Source organism: Haliotis cracherodii, unplaced genomic scaffold (assembly GCF_022045235.1).
Source record: "Haliotis cracherodii isolate W230 unplaced genomic scaffold, xgHalCrac1.p SCAF_13, whole genome shotgun sequence".
Taxonomy (NCBI): domain Eukaryota; kingdom Metazoa; phylum Mollusca; class Gastropoda; order Lepetellida; family Haliotidae; genus Haliotis; species Haliotis cracherodii.
The window spans coordinates 22,217,483-22,241,858 of record NW_027266268.1 but is presented as its reverse complement, the minus strand read 5'-3'; the positions used below and the strand labels follow the sequence as shown (position 1 = coordinate 22,241,858).

Genomic DNA, 24,376 nt, shown 5'->3' with positions numbered 1-24,376 from the left:
TGTGTCGTCTGCTACCCCAGCTGGAGCCATCTGGTAACAATTAATCACATGCTGTCAATATACAATACATTATAATACATCAAGATGGCAGTTTCCATGTAACGATTAAGTATTTCTAAGCAACTTAAAGATATGTTCAATATCTAGATATATGTATTTTTAATTTGCTTAGAAATACATATCTTTACTTGAAAACTGTCATCTTGATTGTATATCTGTTTTGTATATTGACAGCCGGTGATTGAGCCTGATTGCTGCTAAGGGCGTACCCTTGTGGCCTCATGTGGCGTAACAATGAACAGTTTTCAATGCCTTTGTACAAAAACATGTGACTATCGGACTCCAAAATTTCATATTTGTATCTATGATATTGAATTAAATATATCGATCTTTATCACGCGTGACCTTGCAATGCTGTCCCTGAGACATTATAAAGTGGTATATAGGTAGATATAATACTACTCTATGGATGTAAACACATTTGATGATACATCTGTGTGTTTAAAGTGCATTTTGACAGCCCGGGCCAAGTCGGACCGAACACTTGTGAGACTGTTGAGAGTATGGGGAGAAGAGTTCTACTTTAACCAACGTGTCTGCTTTAAATATGATGAACAGTGACACTATTGAGTGCTATTTACTTAGATATAGTACTGTCCTATAAATGTAAACGCTATGCCGACTATGTATCACAATAGCTAGAAGTATTTGATACGTTTCAAATCCTATTTCGATTATCGATTGCCCTTTTACATATTACCTAGATCAGAGACGCTTACACACAGCTCCACTTTCTGGTTTTCAAGCGATCAACTCCGAATCACTTAATAATGGTGCACGTTCTTGGTTGATGATTGTTCATTAATGTCATGTGTGTGTTGCATCAATGATATGTAGGTATGGTCGCCGATAATGGAGTAATTTGCTAAAACAACTTTGGCCCGTCTTGACCCGGCCAGGCCCGGCCCGGCCCGACTTTTAGGCAATCCCCCACTTTGGTGAAACCCACGAGCACGGGTATGGTGCTGACAGACCTAAAAACATAATTATATAGCAAGTGTTTTTGTCATTCCAACTCGTCAGGAACGTTGTTAATAACAATTGGCCTTTAAGCTGGGGAGCCCTACGCCACTGATACTTGACACATAAGGAGCCTACTGGTAGTCCAACTCATGGACAACTAGTAAAAACCCGACGGCTAAGAAATACTCCTGTCAAAAAAAACCTAGTTAGCAAGCCTTCAACAAGTAATTCGGCACCCGCGAAGCAGAACGGAGACCCTGGAGCTGCCGATGTTTTGTCAGTAACTTACTGTAGCCATCTTCTCGAGACATGAGAGTTAACTGACTATAAAAATCCAGTGACTGCTTGTTGACTATACTGTGGTAGGTTAAATTTGGTCATTGTGGTCTCTTTTTCTTTTTTACCTTATTTTACACAGGCAGGACTACTATATATGTTTCCGAAGGGGTCAGCATATTACCCCTCTAATCACTGGTGCACAACTTTAGGCTCAGAGCACTCCCCCAGCGCCCGGGCACCTCCCCAGGCTTAGATCACACTCTCAGGCTCAGATCACTCCCTCAGGCTCAGATCGCTCCCTCAGGCTCAGATCACTCCCTCCCCCCGCGGCTCAGATCACTCCCCTCAGGCTCAGGCTCAGGCTCAGATCACTCCCTTAGGCTCAGATCACTCCCCTCAGGCTCAGATCACTCCCTTAGGCTCAGATCACTCCCTTAGGCTCAGATCACCCCCACCCCCCCAGGCTCAGATCACTCCCCCCAGGATCAGATCACTCCCCTCAGGCTCAGATCACTCCCCTCAGGCTCAGATCACTCCCTCCCCCCGCGGCTCAGATCACTCCCCTCAGGCTCAGATCACTCCCCTCAGGCTCAGATCACTCCCTCCCCCCGCAGCTCAGATCACTCCCCTCAGGCTCAGGCTCAGATCACTTCCCTCAGGCTCAGGCTCAGATCACCCCCAACACCTTAGCTCAGATCACTTCCCTCAGGCTCAGATCACCCCCATCCCCCAGGCTCAGATCACTCCCCTCAGACTCAGATAACTCCCTCCCCCCACGGCGCAGATCACTCCCCTCAGGCTCAGGCTCAGGCTCAGATCACTCCCTCAGGCTCAGACCACTCCCCTCAGGCTCAGATAACCCCCATCCCCCAGGCTCAGATCACTTCCCCCAGGATCAGATCACTCGCCCAGGATCAGATCACTTGCCCAGGATCAGATATGTTGTGTACAGTACAGTGTGGAAGTGGATCCAATAATGAAATAATGAACGTGTTCATTGGTCGAGACATTTCAAAGCATGTTCCTATATCGAAAACCAATCAACAGACACAACAAGATCTTAGGACTTTTTGTACAATCAAGGGCCATGGAGAACTATTCCACCGTACGATCGGTATTAAATTACCTGGATAGAGAAAGCATACACCCATGGTTGATGGTGCATAAAAAAACACAAGAAATTGTTATTCGATTTTGTGCGGGTATCAAGTATATATTACAAGCGTCATATCAATGAGTATCTCACAAGAGGCGACGTGCACATGACGCCTAAAGGAACATAAGGGTCGCAATTTTACAGTACACAGTAATGAGCAGAGTGAAGTGTGAAATTGCAAGTGTATATTTACACCATCACACCATTAAGTTGCTGCACCACCATCACACCACCCGGTTGTTGCTGCACCACCATGACATCATTAAGTTGTTGCTGCACCACCAACTCACCATCCAGTTGTTGCAGTACCGACATCACACCACTAACATACCACCCGGTTGTTGCTGCTACACCATCACATCATCCCGTTGTTGCTGCTACACCAACACACCATCCCGTTGTTACTGCACCACAAACACACCATCCAGTTGTTACTGCACCACAAACACACCATCCAGTTGTTGCAGTACCGACATCACACCACTAACACACCACCCCGTTGTTGTTCGCACCACCAACACACCATCAAGTTGTTCCTGCCCCACAAACCTACCATCCAGTTGTTGCTGCACCACCAACACACCATCCCGTTGTTCCTGCACCACCAACACACTATCCAGTTGTTCCTGCACCACCAACACACCATCCAGTTGTTACTGCACCACAAACACACCATCCAGTTGTTGCTGCACCACCATCACACCACCCGGTTGTTCCTGCACCACCATCACATCATCCAGTTGTTGTTGCACCACCAACACACCACAAGGTTATTACTGCACCACCATCACACCATCCAGTTGTTGCTGCACCACCATCACACCACCCGGTTGTTCCTGCACCACCATCACATCATCCAGTTGTTGCTGCACAACCAACACACCACCAGATTATTACTGCACCACCATCACACCACCCGGTTGTTCCTGCACCACCATCACATCATTCAGTTGTTGCTGCACCACCAACACACCACCAGGTTATTACTGCACCACCATCACACCATCCAGTTGTTACTGCACCACCAACACACCATCCAGTTGTTGCTGCACCACCATCACACTATCCAGTTGTTGCTGCTACACCATCACATCATCCAGTTGTTACTGCACCACCAACACACCATCCAGTTGTTGCAGTACCGACATCACACCACTAACACACCATCCAGTTGTTGCTGCTACAGCATCACATCATTAAGTTGTTGCTGCACCACCATCACACCATCCACTTGTTGCTGCTACACCATCACATCATCCAGTTGTTGCAGTACCGACATCACACCACCAACACACCATCCACTTGTTGCAGCACCGACATCCCACCACCAACACACCATCCAGTTGTTGCTGCACCAACACCACACCACCATCACACCATCCAGTTGCTGCTGCACCAACATCACACCACCATCACACCATCCAGTTGTTGCTGCACCACCATCATACCATCCAGTTGTTGCTGCACCGCCATCACACCATCTATTTGTTCCTGCACCACCATCATACCATCCAGTTGTTGCTGCACCGCCATCACACCATCTATTTGTTCCTGCACCACCATCATACCATCCATTTCTTCCAGCACCGACATCACACCACTAACACACCATCCAATTGTTGCTACACCGACATTACACCATCCAGTTGTTGCTGCACCGCCATCACACCCTCCAGTTCTTGCAGTACCGACATCACACCACCAACACACCATCCAGTTGTTGCAGCACCGACATCCCACCACCAACACACCATTCAGTTGTTGCTGCACCAACACCACACCACCATCACACCATCCAGTTGTTGCTGCACCAACATCACACCACAATCACACCATCCAGTTGTTGCTGCACCACCAACACATCATCCAGTTGTTGCGGTACCAGCATCACACCGCCATCAAACCATCCAGTTTTGTTGCACCAACATCACACCAGATAGTTGTTGCTGCACCACCAACACATCATCCAGTTGTTGCTGCACCACCAACACATCCTCCAGTTGTGGCGGTACCTGCATTACACCACAATCACACCATCCAGTTTTGTTGCACCACCATCACACCAGATAGTTGTTGCTGCACCACCAACACATCATCCAGTTGTTGGTGCACCTCCAACACACCATCCAGTAGTTGCTGCAACACCATCACATCATCCAGTTGTTGCTGCACCACCAACACACCATCCAGTTGTTGCTGCACCGACATCACACCATCCAGTTGTTGCTGCATGGATATCACACCATCTCGTTGTTGCTGCACCACAAACACACCATCCAGTTGTTGCTGCACCACCAACACACCATCCAGTTGTTGCTGCACCACCATCACGCCATCCAGTTGTTGCTGCACCGACATCATACCACCATCACACCATCCAGTTGTTGCTGCACCACCATCTCATCATCCAGTTGTTGCTGCACCGACATCACACCATCCAGTTGTTGCTATACCACAATCACACCACAATCACACCATCCAGTTGTTGCTGCACCACCATCACACCATCCAGTTGTTGCAGCACCACCATCACACCATCCAGTTGTTGCTGCATCACCATCACACCATCCAGTTGTTGCTGCATCACCATCACACCATCAAGTTGTTGCTGCACCGACATCACACCATCAAGTTAATGCTACCCCACCAACACACCATCCAGTTGTTGCTGCACCGACATCACAACACCATCAAACCATCCAGTTGTTGCAGCACCGACATCCCACCACCAACACACCATTCAGTTGTTGCTGCACCAACATCACACCACCATCACACCACCCAGTTGTTGCTGCACCACCAACACATCATCCAGTTGTTGCGGTACCAGCATCACACCGCCATCAAACCATCCAGTTTTGTTGCACCAACATCACACCAGATAGTTGTTGCTGCACCACCAACACATCATCCAGTTGTTGCTGCACCACCAACACATCCTCCAGTTGTGGCGGTACCTGCATTACACCACAATCACACCATCCAGTTTTGTTGCACCACCATCACACCAGATAGTTGTTGCTGCACCACCAACACATCATCCAGTTGTTGGTGCACCTCCAACACACCATCCAGTAGTTGCTGCAACACCATCACATCATCCAGTTGTTGCTGCACCACCAACACACCATCCAGTTGTTGCTGCACCGACATCACACCATCCAGTTGTTGCTGCATGGATATCACACCATCTCGTTGTTGCTGCACCACAAACACACCATCCAGTTGTTGCTGCACCACCAACACACCATCCAGTTGTTGCTGCACCACCATCACGCCATCCAGTTGTTGCTGCACCGACATCATACCACCATCACACCATCCAGTTGTTGCTGCACCACCATCTCATCATCCAGTTGTTGCTGCACCGACATCACACCATCCAGTTGTTGCTATACCACAATCACACCACAATCACACCATCCAGTTGTTGCTGCACCACCAACACACCATCCACTTGTTGCAGCACCGACATCCCACCACCAACACACCATCCAGTTGTTGCTGCACCCACATCACACCACCAACACACCATCCAGTTGTTGCTGTACCGACACCACACCACCATCAAGCACACCATCATCACACCATCAAGTTGTTGCTGCACCAACATCATACCACCTTCACACCATTAAGTTGTTGCTGCACCAACATCATACCACCTTCACACCACATAGGTGTTGGTGCACCACAATCACACCACCATCACACCATCCAGTTGTTGCTGCACCACCAACACACCATCCAGTTGTTGCTGCACCACCATCACGCCATCCAGTTGTTGCTGCACCGACATCATACCACCATCACACCATCCAGTTGTTGCTGCACCACCATCTCATCATCCAGTTGTTGCTGCACCGACATCACACCATCCAGTTGTTGCTATACCACAATCACACCACAATCACACCATCCAGTTGTTGCTGCACCACCATCACACCATCCAGTTGTTGCAGCACCACCATCACACCATCCAGTTGTTGCTGCATCACCATCACACCATCCAGTTGTTGCTGCATCACCATCACACCATCAAGTTGTTGCTGCACCGACATCACACCATCAAGTTAATGCTACCCCACCAACACACCATCCAGTTGTTGCTGCACCGACATCACAACACCATCAAACCATCCAGTTGTTGTTGCACCGACACCACACCACCATCACACCATCCCGTTGTTGCTGCATCGCCAACACACCATCCAGTAGTTGCTGCGCCGACATCACTCCACCATCACACCATCCAGTTGTTTCTGCACCCACATCACACCACCCTCACACCATCCAGTTGTTGCTATACCACAATCACACCACCATCACACCATCCAGTTGTTTCTGCACCCACATCACACCACCCAGTTGTTGCTATACCACAATCACACCATCCAGTTGTTGCTGCACCGACATCACACCATCCAGTTGTCGCTGCACCGACATCACACCATCCAGTTGTTGCTGCACCGACATCACACCATCCAGTTGTTGCTGCACCGACATCACACCATCCAGTTGTCGCTGCACCGACATCACACCATCCAGTTGTTGCTGCACCGACATCACACCATCCAGTTGTTGCTGCACCACAACACACCATCCAGTTGTTGCTGCACCACATCACACCATCCAGTTGTTGCTGCACCGACATCACACCATCCAGTTGTTGCGGTACCACCATCACTACATCCAGTTGTTGCGGCATCACGCAAAATACATCACCAAACTGTATGTGTCCCCCCAAAATGACCTGGATTCAGTTGCCACTGCCCTTCTCTACTAGCATTACAAGAACACAAAGTTTCTCTTAAGATCGACTTCCCAGTTGTTGGGACAATGACTTTTCCTTCATGTAGAAACTGACCGTGCTTGTCAAAGTTGAACCATCTTTATGTTGAATGACCTTATAGTAAAATATGTCACATATCTATATATAATATCACCATGTGTTATCGTAAAATACGTTACATATCGATACATCATATGGCCATGAGCATTGGTAAAATACGTCACATATCTGTATATCAAATGGCCTTGAGTTAAGGTAAAATACGTCACATAACTATACTGTATATAATATGACCTTGAGTTATGGCAAAATACATCACATATCTATATGTTATATGACCTTGAGTTATGATAAAATACGTCACATAACTACATGTATATATTATATGCCCATGGGTTATCATAAAAAAACGCATTGTCACCATCAACTGGGTTTTTCATTATAAACTGTTCAATAATTCATGCAAACTATCTTCAGCTTCCCATGAACTCATCCTTGTCTGCCATATAAAAAGGCAGAAGCGTTTGTTAGAGTATAACCAGTGTATAAATAATGCCTGTATGTGCTTCAATATGATTGATTAAATACGTTATGGAATGGGATTGAATCCCGGAAACCTGCGTACGAATATTTGTCTTGTATATTTTCATTATAAGTCGCAAATTTGAAAAAAAACCCGTCCCATTTGGCTTGGCGGAATGGTTACTAGTACCACATTCATTTCATATTAAGCTTGATGAATATTTTAATACTTTAATTGTTTCCACATTATGCGAACAATGGCAGGCGGGTTCTGTTATCAAAGAAGCTCACACATGAATTATCAGTGTTTGCAAAATCACGCCCGATCTTTTTACGATTTACGTTTCTCTGACGTCAGCAATGGGACTATATTACAACATTCAAAGCCTCACAAAAGTTTAAAGCTTTGTTTCGGTATAGACATGTTTATTTGTTTGTTGTTTAACGCCGCACTCAGCTATATGACGTCGGTCTGTAAATAATCGAGTCTGGATCATGAGCACCAATCAACACAAATGGGACCCGCTAATGGGAATGACATGGATCACACAGTCGATTTTTACCTTAAGCTTAGTTTGCTCAAATCCTATTCTAACCCTTATCTTCACGGGGTCGTATAGACATTCGGAGGACATTTTCAAATTTGACGCATCAATCACAAAAAATTCTTTTTCACTTGTACCATATGTTACCGTATTTTTCTCTGGTATACGATTGACTTGCCACGTGTGTTAAACGTTTATTATATTCACAGAACTAATACGACCTGCATCTCTTGGGGCTCTCCTCCCACACCAAGCTGTCTGACATGCCGTGATGTGACCAAAATGCTGTTCAAAACGTCGTTATGTTTTTTTCGATAGTGCGTTGTACCCATGTCCAACTATTTGTGCCATGGCTCACTTGGCGCTTCATGCACACATATGTGCAACCAACCGTACAAACAAGGGCATGTTACTCGTCTTGTCATAAGAAGCGTGGTTCTACCCTCTGATTATTTTAATGCCCTTCAATATAGACAACAGCACATGTGGTTTGGCTTAGGACCAAGAGCCCATGACCAGACCCCTGCAGTGTGCTTCATCACGGGAGCTTGTGGTTACACTTAGTTCTCGAAAACATTGTATTGGTAGTGGAATAAATATAACAATGAATAAGATCTACTCCTGCTATATTATTGATAATACCAGGTTGCATACTCAACTGAATAAAGCCATCAATATGCATACTCATATTGCTGTTTATTATAAGATATTATTAGCTAAAATATTTTTCGATAAATGGCTTCCTCCATTGTCGCAGTTTTGTTAATAATTGCATCAATGAAATGTTCAGATATCGCAGCGCTCGCTAAACTGTTTAATAATTTCTGAATTGGTGTCAAGAAACCTATTTGCGTTTGAATGTTTAGGGAACAAAGAAACGATTATGAGGTAAATGGAATAAGCCTGATCACAATCTAACATTGAATGTTAAACAGATTACATTTACAAAAGGCACAGCAACGATTGTATTTATTGCGTCATCTGAGCCATTCTAAAACCAGTCTATCAGACCTTCATACAAAGTATCATAACCATTAATATCCACTGCTGTCGTTTTTAACATTACAAACAATGTTAATTTAGCCAGGAAATGTTGATAATCTTCAAATTTATATATACACGATTATGTGTACCTACACTATCCTTTATTGATATGAAAACATGACTTGGTCCATTAGAGTTACACCTGTCCTACTCTAATTTCTATGACAACAATATTTGTACTGTTATCCTCGTTACGACATAGGGGACAATGAAAGCACTGAAATGTTGTTTATGTTGTGTTCAATTTGATTGAAAGAATAAGCTCTACAAGCGTGTGGAATCTCATTAGTGTGTGTCATCAGTTCGCCAAATGTTAAACATGGAACTTCGCCCTCGAATTGTCACAAACTACAGAGTGCTCCATGAAGGACAGACTGTTTCTTTCAACAAATCTGTCAGCAATCGTGTCACAGTTGGAATCTACCCCGTAGAGAGACTCATTTGGAAGCGCAAGTCTCCCCAGGTATGTTGATATATTAACTTATTGATTTTAATATGTATTTTATAGTCTATACTTTCGACAAATAGTTTAAGTTGTCTGGTTGACAAAACATGTCACATCTCCGAAAACAAACCATTCAAAATAGGAAATTGACAATCCGCAATGCAGGATCCGTTATTTTATGCATTATAACAACTTGAACTTTTGCGAAATGTACCAAAAGCCTAAATTATTGCGTAAAAAGTCTATGAAACTAAAATAAAAAATTATCAAGATAAGAAGTTCTCTGTTTATGATATCAACCAAAATTTGTCAAGATTTCTGTCTGACTTGCGATAAATTGTACTTGCGTTTTGAAAATCTTCTTGATAATTCCCATAGTTATGCTCATATCAGAAATATTCAGACCAAGAAAAAATATTAAGAGCTATATTTATAGATACTGCATTATGTGTTCATGTAAGATATTTATTAATTATTATGGTTAACGGTTATCCAAACGTAGTGTTTCAATTAATTGTTTTCGTAAATATTATAGGGACACGGGTGTCCCAGTTGTGTGGGTCTCCGCAATTAGCTGTTTCGACTTGCGTCACTTGGGCACACCAGAAACATACAATTGTGAGTTCGAGTGCCGGTTCTCGCCGAGTATGTTTCTAGCTGGCCAGGCATCACTTCGGGCTTTCCTCCCACTTTAAGCTGACACGCCGTGATATAACTGACATACTTTCAAAACGGCGTAATCCCTACTCACTCACTTACCAACATTATTTAGAATATATGACTCAATAAGATGAATATTTTGTATTGAACATTAACTAATAACTGGATTGAAATCAACTCAAAAACCCATCAAGCCCAAAGGGCTAGTATAAAAATGAAATATATTTATCTGATTATATTTAATGACTACTCACTTCATTGTATCTATATCCTCATGTTCTAAGAGAGGGACCATCAGACATGGAGAATATTAAAATTATGACATACAATGTGTTTCCATTCAACTTATCCCGCGTGTTACCTGAGTGTATCAAATATTAGCTTATTCCTGAGGGAGGTGATATGAATCGAAATTATGCTTTTCATTATTTATTGCAGGGTCTTCTTTATCTAGTGAAGTGGGCGGACTACCCCCTAGACGACGCAACCTGGGAGCCCTCCTGCCACATCCCTGCCCATCTCCTGGAGGACTACAACTGCCCTCCCGTGTCCGGCGAGCGCCTGAGGCTCGCTTCAGCTACTGTTGAGAGGCTACTGAAGACAGCAGTCAAGTCGCCAGGTGGCCAACTATCTGCACACATAGAGCTTGACGTGTACAGACACGCATTTGGTCACCTGCCCAGCTATGACAAGGGGATCCTTCTTGAAAAGAAGGATTTCAGTAAACTGTCTCTGTCTACACACTGGTGGTATACCCTTAACCAACATGGCGAGGGTCATCAGATTAACTTTCCCGTGAGAGTTTCACCGAAGTTGTCGATGAAGAAGACGTGGACGGCGACTGGAGGAGTTTTGACAATGCGGAATGTACCGGTGGAGAAGCTTGTTATGTTTGTCACCAGTAAAGTGTGCAGTTTGAGGACACTGGACTCCTAGTAACAAACACTTAGCATGACCTATCTTTGGCTCATATTCTGGATATTAAATGTGTGTTTGACTAGGTACACGGATATAGCCATGGCAAACAGCAAAGAAGTTAGGGATACTTCTTTGAGTAGTAGAATTAAGATATCATTTTTCAGTGCGTCACCAACTCCTAAATCAGGCGAAAAATGTCTCTTTTTAGAAATTTCCCATAAATGTTTGCGAGAAATAGACAGTTACTCAACCGCACATCCGGATTCCACTTTCGTGGACATTCTAAATGCAAATCTAAATGTAATACAATTACAACAATCCGTCAGAATAGAAAAACGCATACGCGTAACAATTTCAAAAGTTAACTCAAAATTCAAAAGGCTTACTGGTGTGAAAAAGCAGGCATACGTAAAGCAGTCTTACAAATTAGGGTTATTAGAGAATGAAGTTGTTAATGCTAGACAAATGAGCGAGACTGTTGTGGAGCCTGCTGAAACGCCACCTCAAACACCACTCAGTCAGAGTAGACAGTTTGACGAAATGAGCAAACGCCAGGCCTACAGAACCCTGAACAATGTTCAGGCATCTACATTAAAGGCATTAGATGTCGTTAGAACACTTGGACTTACACCAACTAGTCTCAAACTAAAGTCATCAAAGGGGGAAAAATTACTATAAATTATGATCAGGAGGAATCAGTAGATGGGGAAAGAGAAAATTTGTCGCAGATCTTGTTTGTACTTGATAAATTTGGGGTAAGTGACTCAACTTATCATGAAATTGCCCAGATCAACAAAGACCTGCCCAGAGTCGGGGCAGTTGCAGAATATAGAGCTAAACTGTCACGCGAGTTCAAAATACATAGAGTACCAGGCAATGTCCCAGGAGCAGTGATGAGTTTTAAGAAAGAGCTAGAATCTCGCGTTGGGGAGTACTTAGAGTCTAGGCCAAATGTGGAAAAAGTTAGAATAAAGTTTGGTGGGGATGGGACAAGAGTTAGTAGCCTCTCAAATTTCGTTGTTTTCTCATTCAATATCATAGATGATGCAATCAAACAATCATCAGTAAATCAATTCACATTAGCAATTATCAGCTGCAAAGAGAACTACAGCAACCTTAAAATGGCTCTGGTCCCATTGTTCGAAGAAGTCAACTCCATCGTTAAGGACAAGTTCATCCAAATTGGGGACAGATGTGTAGAGGTCGATATTTTCTTTGGGTCTGATATGAAAATGATTCAGTTAGTTTTAGGCTTAGGGGGTTCGACGGGAAATTATGCGTGTCCACTGTGTAAAGTACACAAAGACGACCGACACAACATGACGCATGACTGGATGTATTTCTCTACCGACCCTATGTGCAGGACAATTGACGAGATAAGATCTCACTCAGATAAGCTTCAGTTCGGCGTTCAACACACACCACTGTTTGAAATTGCTATCGACAACTTTGTCCTTGACGAGCTACATCTGTTGATGAGAATCACAGACGTTCTGGAAAGACTAATCATTCAGGATGGGGTAGCAAGGGATAAAGAGTTAGCAAAATTAAGGCAAGGGAAACCTAAATATTTGGATGGGATAGTAGAAAGCATCAGAAGTTGTGGGGTGTCGTTTTATGTATGGGAGGATAGGGACAGCAAGGGTCTACAGTGGACCAGCCTTTCAGGGGACAACAAGAAAAAAGTTCTCAATCAACTGCCTGACAAACTTCACGGTCGACTGACTCCAGACACGGAGACAGACTTAATCAACGTTTGGACAGGGTTCAGGGACATTTTCAAGTTCGTAGTTGGCGGGGAAAGTAGTGACGCACGACAGTTGCACGACATGGCTAGGGAGTGGATACTGTTACTTCTTAGAGTAGGGGAGAAAAGGAGGGGCATCTTGAAAAAGAACATCACTCCCTACATGCACTGCTTAGTATACCATGTTCCCGTTTTCATGTCGAGGCACGGGAATATTGGCAAATTTAGTGGACAGGCCCTTGAAAAAATAAATGACGATATCAAAAGGATTCACCAGCAGAAAACACAAAAGTGGGACGGTCCCATTGAGACTATGACTGTCAGAAAGCGTGTCGAAAGTCAGTCACACTTGGCTAGGACAAAACGACCTTACACAAAACGTAAGCTTGAGTACTGGGAATCTGAGCTACAAGAGGCCAGAAGCGCAAAGAGGGCCAATATACAAAATGACATCAGCAGCGTTGCTCCCAGTACTCAGTCACATTTAGATGACATGTGTGTGGCTGACTTGCGAGACAAACTTGTCTCACTTGGAGTACACACTAAAGTGTCTTCCAGGGAGAAACTAATTGACCTGATCCATTCAGCAATGCATATTTAATCTGCCCGTCAGGAAACTGACAAATGTATAATCATAACTAAAGATATCTAACCAACATTTGTTTTCAAGTTCAAAGATGTGTGAAAAACTTGTCCAGACTAAAATGTATTGTGTATAATGCAATGACCTGTGATAATGATTTGTGATTGTTTAAATAATGTGGTAAATAAACTTCTTGGAATACTATATTTACTTTTTATATATCATGTCCCCTCGTTATCCCATGAAATAACATGTGGCTTAGACTACTTGCCAACCTCTGTCTGGGTGTTCCTGTACATGACCGGATGCACCGGCTTAATTGCCTACCCCCACTGAGCGTTCTCGCCAGTGGATACTGACCTATACATATATTTGTGCCCCGAGTAAAGGGATGTAACTCCACATAACTTTAAACGTCCTGTTATTATGCTTAATAAAAGTTAAAAGTTAACTGTGAAGGTGTTTATTTACACCTCTGATAATTTGCATATACATAGAGAAAAGGTTGATTGTTATGATATCGGTTGAAACGTTTACGTTTCTACATTAATTAACTGTTAATCGATCACTGAAGTTCGATGTTTTCACAGAAATTGGAGAATTACACATACACGTAGAAGCATCGAGTAACATATTTCAAACGTAGTTTTAAATGTTTCCCAAATGCTTTAAACATTTGTAAATTATTTCACTATAAAGACATGTAATCCAATCATTTAAGTCCAGTGGAAACTTTATTAAATATATTTACCTTACTAACGTACAGAACTTTGAAACTACGTGTCCTCTTTATCTATCACCATTTTACGGTTGAGTGATTTCAACGTGGGGTGATACTCATGGCACAGATTCTTGGGTATGCACCAAATCCTTATCTGAAAGATGAACCATAATCCTGAGTCCGATCAAGGAAGGCAATTTCATTATATTCACAGAATTAATACCCGTCTGGATTCTCAACAATCTAAGGATTTACTTGACTCCTCGTTTGAATTGTGTCAAAACATTTGATATTTCAACTTTCTACACTATTCCTTACGACAAACTTAAATTTGGATAGAGGACCTTTAGACACCGAAGTAGGCAACCCCATGTGTACCATCACCTATACTCCCTCCTTGCTGATCTCTTTTTATGCATATGAATCGATTCTGATTGGTCAATCAAAAGTTGTCAAATCACAATAAACACCCTCTGATTAAAACAGCCGATTTGACAGCCGCGTCACAGCGGAAGCTAATATTCATAGAATAGTCCTTTTTTCAGTCATTGTCGGAAGGAATATTTACATAATTATATCTACAATTACAGGTTACAAAATGCACAGATGCGGTTACTACAATATTCAAAGGCTGTGTGGCAATACATTTCGTGCAGAAAACACTATAGAAATCTACAAAGATAATGTCATGTATGTTTTTTGGACAACAGAGAGCTTTGGAAGATGGTGGCGACATTTTACTGATGTTGAGGCCTACCGCACACCTCGATCAGCCTCAAACATTTTCCTCCCGTCCCTGTGGGTTTGGGTAAGGGTATACATTTAATCCCAGCGATTCGTAATTTATATCGCGAGTGAAAATAGCTTCTCGAGCATCATTTGACCCCGGAAGTAAGTTTGACAAATCCGCAAAGCGCCCGGCCTTCTGATTGGATCAAACTCATGCATGCGCTAGTTTTGATTGACAGACTGGATCGGTCTGTTTGGCGCTTTTCTATATTCGACTGTGACGTGATATCATTTGTGTCACAATGAGCGATATGACGTCGTAATGGTGACGCGCGATGTAGAACGAAAGCTGTTATATGTTCGAGTGAAGTATTACGGTGTAAACAAACAGCTCGAGCATGTACAGCACCATATTTTGTTCAAGAGTTGTCGTTGATTCCGTAATTCAGATCGTCAACCCACACAAAACACTGAACTCAACCCATGCCGCTTCACTCAATCTATTTGTTTACACCAAAGAGTTCGCGTTTTATTTAGTTGGTTCAAAATTCAATTTAGCGTGATCAAATCTACAGGTAACAGTATGTTTATCTCCTAAATATATACTATTCAAAACTAGATAATTAACTTTTCGTTGTGTTCATTGAAATTCTTGTATTCTGATTAGCCGAATTGGTCACCTGTTATAATGAATCGATAAACCCATGTGCAAACTGTATGAATCCATCGAGGCGCACTACTTGTATTACTGCGGAATGTCGGGGAACCCTAATATTACAGTCGAGGGAATTCCCCTTCTGCTCACGTGTATCGTCATGCACAGGACATTTAGCGACTTTCATACATATTCATTGTCCAAACTACCATTTGAAACCGAAGGCCGAGAATGAATGAAACTGCAGGCTCGCTCGCCTGTTTTTTTTCCCCTCGCGAGTGGGTTCAACTTTCATGTCTTCGGGTTTCATTTCTAACTAGCATTTTTCCAACTTTGTTTTACCGTAATCAGGGAAGTAATGTTTGAATCTGGCGATAACTGACCATGTAATTTGAAACAGCCGCCTTCCCCCGGACATATTTCTTCAGGTTTGTTATAGTCTGACTGTTGCAGTTCTTTTCACCTCTTGCCTTAATTGGCAGGTCCAATGAACATTGTTTTGATCCTACTCTCCGTTGATTGGCTACTGACCGTGTAGGCGTGTCAAGTTATGTTCATTAATTAAACGATCACCTGATTCATGTCACGCCACAGTTTGTATTCCTACACCTGGAATGTTTATCAATCTCGTCATTTTTGCCTGTTTTGATACATACAACAGTGTTTGGTTTAACTATTGTAGCTGAAACATGTTTTACGTTGTCGAATTTAATTATAAGCATTGACTGTGTATTATTTTCCTGTTCATTGAGGTATGAATCGAAAAACCGATGTGCAAACTTTTGTAAGAATCCGCTACGTATATATGTGGTAGATATTTACATAACTCACAAAACGCAGGCCATAAACTAATAATGGGGCCTTTACACAGGATGTCGACGTTTGTGCCTCCCGTGTGCGACCATAAAATTTGCCAGGTTGTTGTTGGAGGCTCAAAGGAGGCAGAATGGTTGCCTAGGTCGTTCCAATGTAGTACACAGGAGGTTCAGGCATCGCCATGAACGCCATGGTCGCCGGCAGTTTTTGAACATGTTCAAAACAGTCGCACAAAGGTCGCCGAGGAGGTTGGTTGCTCAAATGTGGCTCAAAGTAGGCAGAAGGGAAGCACAAGCATTGCCGCTGTTGCAGAATGAAGGCACAGTGGTCGCTCAATTGTCGCCAGGTAACAGATGCCTCCTTTGGGCGATCAACAGCGTGCATTGAACGATGACTGTGGCGACCGCTGTGCCTCCATTCGGCGACCACAGCAACCCTTGAGACACCATGGCAATGCTTCTACCTCTATTCTGCCTCCTTTGAGCTACCTGTTGTGCCTTCTGAGCCTGCCTATAGATAGAGGGCGTGTACCTGCAGTGTTTCATTTTGGTTGCAGACACTGAACAACTCGAGTAGTTACTGCTGAACAACTGCTGGAGCAGTTACATAGAAACACGATTTTCTGGGTTAAGGCGACCATTGAGCGTCCTGGCCAGTTTTTGATCGCTCAAAGGTGGCACAAAGGTCGAAGCCTTGTGTAAAGGGGGCTTAACTCCCATAAAAGGGGCAATTAAGTCGAGAATAAATTCGAGAATTATCCGTTGACTGACTGTGGAGTTTTGCGAGATAACCTATAAATTACGTAAAAGACTTTTCGTTGTTGTGTATGTGCATCTTTTTAATTTTCTCCAATACAGGCAAGTAAACACATGCGTGTATGCAAACGGAACGAGTTAACAGTCTGGTTACTATCGCAGGGTATTCAGTACTATCTCGGTTGTTATTTCAGTTAAAGTTTAATGGAAAAAAATCCATATTGTGAAAAGAGAATTATGAATGCAATTCCTACAGATTTCTAGTTCTCGTGAAAGAACGATGACGATGCTACACTGGACAAGTATAAGGTCTTGGATCCAAGGGGCGTGTACTTTCACACTGAAAGGGTGCAAGGTATGTTTCTGCTTGTCGGATGAAGTAAGCGAATGCAGGAAATGGGTTGTTGCCTGCATTGCCTGTCTGTTTAAGGTGGTAGCTCGGAGCACGCCTGTCGTTGATGTTTACCCTTTTCGTGAGCACCGGGTGTTTCACTTATCCATTCATATAATCTTCTCCACTATTTTGTCTTTTAACACCAGTGGAATCTGTTTCGACAGACAATTGAGATTTTATTTTTTTCATGCCCTTTCATGGAAATTGTGTGAGTGTGAGTGGCATGCGCTACCGGAGGGGAAGGACATGCTTACCCTTTTCGCGAACACCTGGGGTCATCACTGAATTACAGTGATCGATTCATATAATTTCCACCGCTAATATGCCTTTTAGGCCCAATAGATTCTGTTTCGCTGGTTATTCTGTGCGTTGACAGATTATATTCACCGCAATTCCGATTTCATATAATTCAATTATATTTTATAAATTCAATTAGTTCACTATCAGCTTTTCCGTTACTTGGGATTCTTTAAGGGGCCACTATTGACATGATCAGGTAGAAAGAGAAATGTACACTGCTATTACCTTGAACTACTGAGTGAGTGAGTATGGTTTTACTCCGCTTTTGGCAATATTCCAGCAATATCACGGTGGGGAACACCAGAAATGGGCTTCACTCGTTGTACCCCTGTGGGGAGTCAAACCCGTCCATCGATGTGACAACCGAACGCTTTCACCACCAGGCTACCCCAATGTCCCTTACCGGAAGTAGTTATATGTTCCAAGTTAGGACAATTCAGCAATAAACCGTTGCTTGCAATTATTTGTATCTAACTGCTCACAAATTACACCCCCACCCCCCTTTCTGCGCACAGCTACATGACGATGTCATTGGTTGGGACCACATAGCGTCTCTTAGTCTATTTAGTGAAATTGTGTTCAGACCAATAAATAACAAATAGACTTATCAATTTACAGATTCGCCGTTGCTTCTACGGATTAGTGCTCACATGTACGATCATGGTGGGACTTTTCGCCCTTTCAAGGGAGCTCAAGACGTCGAAATCTGAGACAAAGAACATAGTTCTTCCTGCGCGTGCACTTAACTACTCATCGAGGTCACATCCCCGAGACAATGTCCTTGAGAACCCAAAGATAATTTTGTTGTATACCAGGTCAATGTATCAACCGGTCATGGACGAGTTATCTACGCTTCGTGGTTGCCCGGACGTGAACTGTCGCATGACTACAAATCTGACGTATTTACAAAGAAGCAGTGCCGTGATGTTTGCTGCGACTTCCCTGAAGCTGGAAACTCCACCACAGCGGTACAAAGACCAAGTTTGGATTCTACATAACCACGAATCACCACGGACGAGTTGGGTTGGAAAAAGAAGTATTTGGCTACAGAGTTGGAAGAATGTGTTCAACTGGACAATTGATTACAGAAACGATAGTGATATTCCTGCTCCTTATGGTGTTTTACAAGCTAGAAATCACACCATAGATAAAGATTATTCTGCGATTTTTAAACAAAAAAATGGCACAATTGCATGGATGGTAAGTCATTGTTACGCAGATAGCAAAAGAATGGACTATGTTAAGGAGCTAAAGAAATACGTCCAAGTCGACGTATATGGTGCTTGTGGAAAACTTAAATGCCAAAAGAGTGATGGCCCCGCATGTTTAGAGATGTTAAGCTCAAAGTATAAATTTTATCTGTCTTTTGAAAATGCATTTTGTAAAGATTATGTAACAGAAAAATTCTTTCTATATTACGGACTCTAGGGGGTGCTGATTATACTAAACATGCTGAAAACAATACTTACATAAATGCAATGGATTTTAAATCTCCTGAACAATTAGCCGTTTTTATCAAACAACTTGCCAACAATGAAACCAAATACACGGCATATTTGAAGAGAAAGGATAAATACAAACCTGTATATGATGAATACATACGTAAGAAAGGTGGTGTCATTTTTCGGCGGTTGTACAGACTAGAGGTTCAGGCGATGTGTGAAGCATGCAGAAGACTGTGGGATGTTGACAAATACAGGAAACACTACGATGACATAACAGCATGGTTTGACAAAGGTATTTGCTACGCATCACCGATAATGTCACTCATTAAAAACTGAGAAGTATATGTACCTTGATAAGTTTAGATTGTCAGGAAATCTTGATTTTTTGCAGAGTTTTAGACGTACAAGAAATAAGTATAGAAAGGTTTGTCGTTCTAAATCATCCGTCTATGTTAATACACTTGCTGTAGATATTGTCAACTCTAGTAAGCAAAATCCCAAAGCCTTTTGGTCTTATGTAAAGTCCATTCTTAGAAATCCCAGTAATAAAGGCCAAGGCGATATAAGCAGTAAAGCATGGATTGAACACTTTACTCGAAGATAAATACAATCAATAAGTTTCGCGTTGCACTGGCACGTTTTAGAGCTAGCTCCCACTCGCTCCACATAGAAACCGGGAGATATTTTGGTATCCCAAGACAGCGAAGGTTATGTATGGTTTGTAAAACAGGCTATGTTGAGTCTGAATACCATTTTGTATTGGTTTGTGAAAAATATTATGCTCTCCGAGTAACATATATTCCTCAAAAATATTATGTAAATCCATCAATAGAACAATTTTACATACTTATGTCGTCTCTGCATCAGTCAACAATTAGAAGTCTGGCTTGTTATATTTACCACGCTTTTAAGTTAAGGAATTCATTTTTGCAGAAGTAATATTCTTTATCTATGAATGCCTTGCTGTTGTGTATTTAGGTGTACACAGTTGTATTTTTATACATGTCTGGTGAACCGAATTGTACTATGGGCCGCTGGCCCACTCATGTACTGAATAAACAGATTAGATTAGAACACTTTACTCAGGGGCTCAATATTCAAGACAATGTTACAGATACAGAATCCATGTCTTTTGTCAGTAGTTATATTGATGATATAGATAATTTGGAGATTAATGAGGGAATAAATGACATGATAAACTTTTTCTTTATCAGATTATTTCGAATGTCTTAGTGGAGTTAGACAAGTTTGCGTTTTGAGTCCTCTTTTATTTTCTATGTTTATTAATCAATTGGAAGACTCATTACAGACGTATGGTGGTAGAGGTATATTTGTTGGAGAAGATTTCAATGATCTGTTTTTATTGTTGTATGCTGATGATCTATGTATATTTGATGACTCAGTTGTTGGTTTGCAAAGAAACATTAATGTTTTATCTTCTTTTTGTTAAAAATGGGGTATGAAAGTTAACTTTGATAAAACTGAAATATTAGTTTTCCGAAATGGTGGAAAGCTTAAAAATGTTGAAAAATGGTTTTATGATGATGTACATAAAAAGATAGGAACATATAGTTATTTAGGTGCTGTATTTTCAAACCGATTATCATGGTCAAAATGTGTGCAAACTTAAGTCCAGAAACATTAAACTTAACTCCCTTCCTTTACCAATATTGTTTCAAATGTTTCATACACAAATATAACCAATATTATTTTACTGTTCGGAAATCTGGGGAACCCACAATTGGAATGTTTTACAAGCTATACAAACTAAATTTTGTAAATATTTACTTGGTGTCGAGAAATCTTGTACTAATGTTGCTATTTTGGGTGAATGTGGACGCTATAAATTGTATTGTGAGACTTATGTACATTGTTTGAAATATTGGTGTAAACTAACCACTATGTCAAATGAAAGATATCCTAGACAATGTTATAATATGATATATAGATTAGATCAGGTAGGAAGAGTTACAAGGGCTACTAACATTAAGAATATTTTGTATTTATATGGTTTTGGTTTTGTAAATCAATCTGTTGGTCTCACTGATTTATTTATATGTGAGTTTTCACAAAGAGTTAAAGATTGTTATATACAAACATGGCATTCACAAGTTAATGATTATAAACATCTAGAATTTTATTCGTCACTCAAAACAGCATTTGCTATTGAACTGTATATTTTAAAAATCACTTGTAAAGAACTAAGAAGAATGTTATCACTATTAAGAATTGGAGAATAAAATATCATGGTGAATATTGGAAGAAAAAGTAATATTGATTTTAATTTCGATTTTGTTCTTTTTGTAAGAACATCATTGAAACTGAATTACATTTTATGCTATCATGCCCATTATATGATGATATCAGACAGAAACACATTCCAAATATATATTGTAAATCTCATTTTTTTAAGCATAAAAGCTCAGGCAAACTCCCTGATTTACTTCAATGCTGTAAATATATTAAAGAGGCTATTGTATTACGTTCATCCCATTCGTTGTTTAATGTTGCACCAATATGTATATTCTATAGGTCAATATTTATTTGTACATGGGCCTGTGGCCTTTATACTGAATAAAGAAATTGAAATTGACCGCTAACAGTTTAATATTTGAAACTTCTAATCAAAAATTGCAAATTGATACTAAAAACTTATGTAAGTTACGTACGTGTACAATGTTGTATCCTTTATCTCATTTAAAGGGGCACTAATCTAACGCCATTCCCCGGACTGGTTGTTGCCTTTGTTATTGTTTTTCCCCCCGTGAGTACCCGGATGATACGCAACGCAACTGAGCGTGACCAGAGACTGGGCTACCGTCTGCAAGGACAGCTAAATAAACTTGGAGGCTGGAGGCAATATTTGTTTTACGCATTTTTGCATAAACACTGATTGGTTAACTGTGATCTATAAAGATTTCGACAAAGGACACATGTTAATTAATTTCTTCAGCCTAAACAAACAGACAAAAAGAACAGCGGAGCTCATCAGATGTCATTTGGAAATACCCCAGATGGTTATAGTTTAATACTAAAAAGAGTATCCATGCAGTGAAAGGATTTTCGGATTTCGGCTTGCGTCGATAATACGATTACTACTCCCTTGTTGTCATCCACGTTTTCTCGTATAACCCTACACTTGTGTATTTGTCGTCATTCACTTGATGCTCAGTTAATGAATTTATTACAGGTGCAATTAGTGGTAGCACCACTTACATTACCTGACAAAGGTTCCCATTTGGCATTTATTGTGTCTGGGGTAATTATTCAATCTAAATCCAGGTTTGAAGTGAGGTGAAATGTGTGTTATGTAATATGCACGTGGCAGCCCAGCAAGAGATGAATGATCAGTTGATTTACTTTGTTTTGTAAATCAACGGATCGTTCCTAGTCATCAAAGGATTAACAGAAAATACGTTGATTGATTTATCACTGTTATCTTGCACAGTGGATATGTCAAGAGTGAGTGTTTACATGTCTAGGTTTTCTAATACAAAGGGAATACACTCATATATTGGCGTGAAGTGCCGCTGTAAAAACAACATATTTTGTTCAAATGGTTAACTGATAATACGTTGATTGATTGATCATTGTTATCTATCACTCAATGGATTTTTTAGGAACCGTGGACGTTATGAAAATAGTTGTCACGTGGGCTTTCTCAGCCGACCATTGAGACGTGACACCTATGTAAAACACCTGAAACAATCCAAGTGATCAGTTGAGAAACGAACACGGGTTATAATATCCCGAAACGATATATATCTTTTAAAATATTTGATTGTTAGTGAGACACGTGACATCGAATACGTTTCTTTGTAAAGCTGCAGACGAGTGGGATATTGTTCCTTTGTGTGGATATTCATGGATACATTCCTCGAACAAGGAAGCTGCCTAAAATTTATACACATAAATTTGGTAGGTTGTAATTATGATATTTGCATTTTGTTTTCCTTCTTTTGAACCGATTCGTTCTTGTTTCTCTACGTCTTGGTTGGGAAATTCTTCAATGCGCGATAGACGTTATTTTCACAGGTCTTTTCCTTTGTAAGCGTGTATATATTACTGTCAATTTGTAAAATGTGATTCTCTCAGGCAATTTATAAAATGTGTAAATATTTCAGTCATTTCGACTAAAAAATCTGTCCAGATTGATTAAGGCGATCAAAAAGGCCTACAAACATCACAACAGATTATTATGTAGGATTAGCAGCTTTTCAACGTAACATTTTCAGTCTCTTGGTGATGACATTAAACATCAAAATGTTTGGAATTTGTTATCATGATAATACAGATAGAAATGTTTTTCAGTCACTTTGTAAAATAACTGAATATTTAGACGTTTAATAAATGTGTTACACATTTGACAGTAAAAAAATATACACACTATAAAAAAAGCAATGCTCGGGTGAAATATTTACTTTGTGTTGCAAGTCAAAATAGTGTAAACGAAAATCGCAAAATTACCAAGCAAGTGACTTCGTCACCATTACCGATGCTATTTCATTTTGTTGATCAATTTGACCATACGCCCTTATTACTAACAATAAAAGTGACTAATGCGCTTACGAATGGCGCAGCAGAGGTCGCGAACTAGTCTAGATTTCTGCTATACATCCGGGTACTCACTGGGGAAAAACAATAACAAAGGCAACAACCAGTCCCGGGGAATTGCGTTAGATCAGTGCCCCTTTAAAGGAGGTTAAACATTCCAGTAAAGACATAAGATGATATGAAGAGACTTCTTTGTGATTTTGAAATGGTGATAACGCCATTGTCATATAACCATACCCTTCTCCGTTGCTGATTAGTGAGTGAGTGAGTTGGGTTTGACGCCGCTTTTAACAGTA

At 41.4% G+C, this 24,376-nt stretch overlaps 1 pseudogene; it reads left to right on the top strand.

The window, feature by feature from the left end:
- The first annotated feature begins 17,628 nt into the window (after nucleotides 1–17,628).
- LOC139459063 (glycoprotein 3-alpha-L-fucosyltransferase A-like) lies at nucleotides 17,629–19,862 on the top strand (annotated as a pseudogene).
- Nucleotides 19,863–24,376: the final 4,514 nt, after the last annotated feature.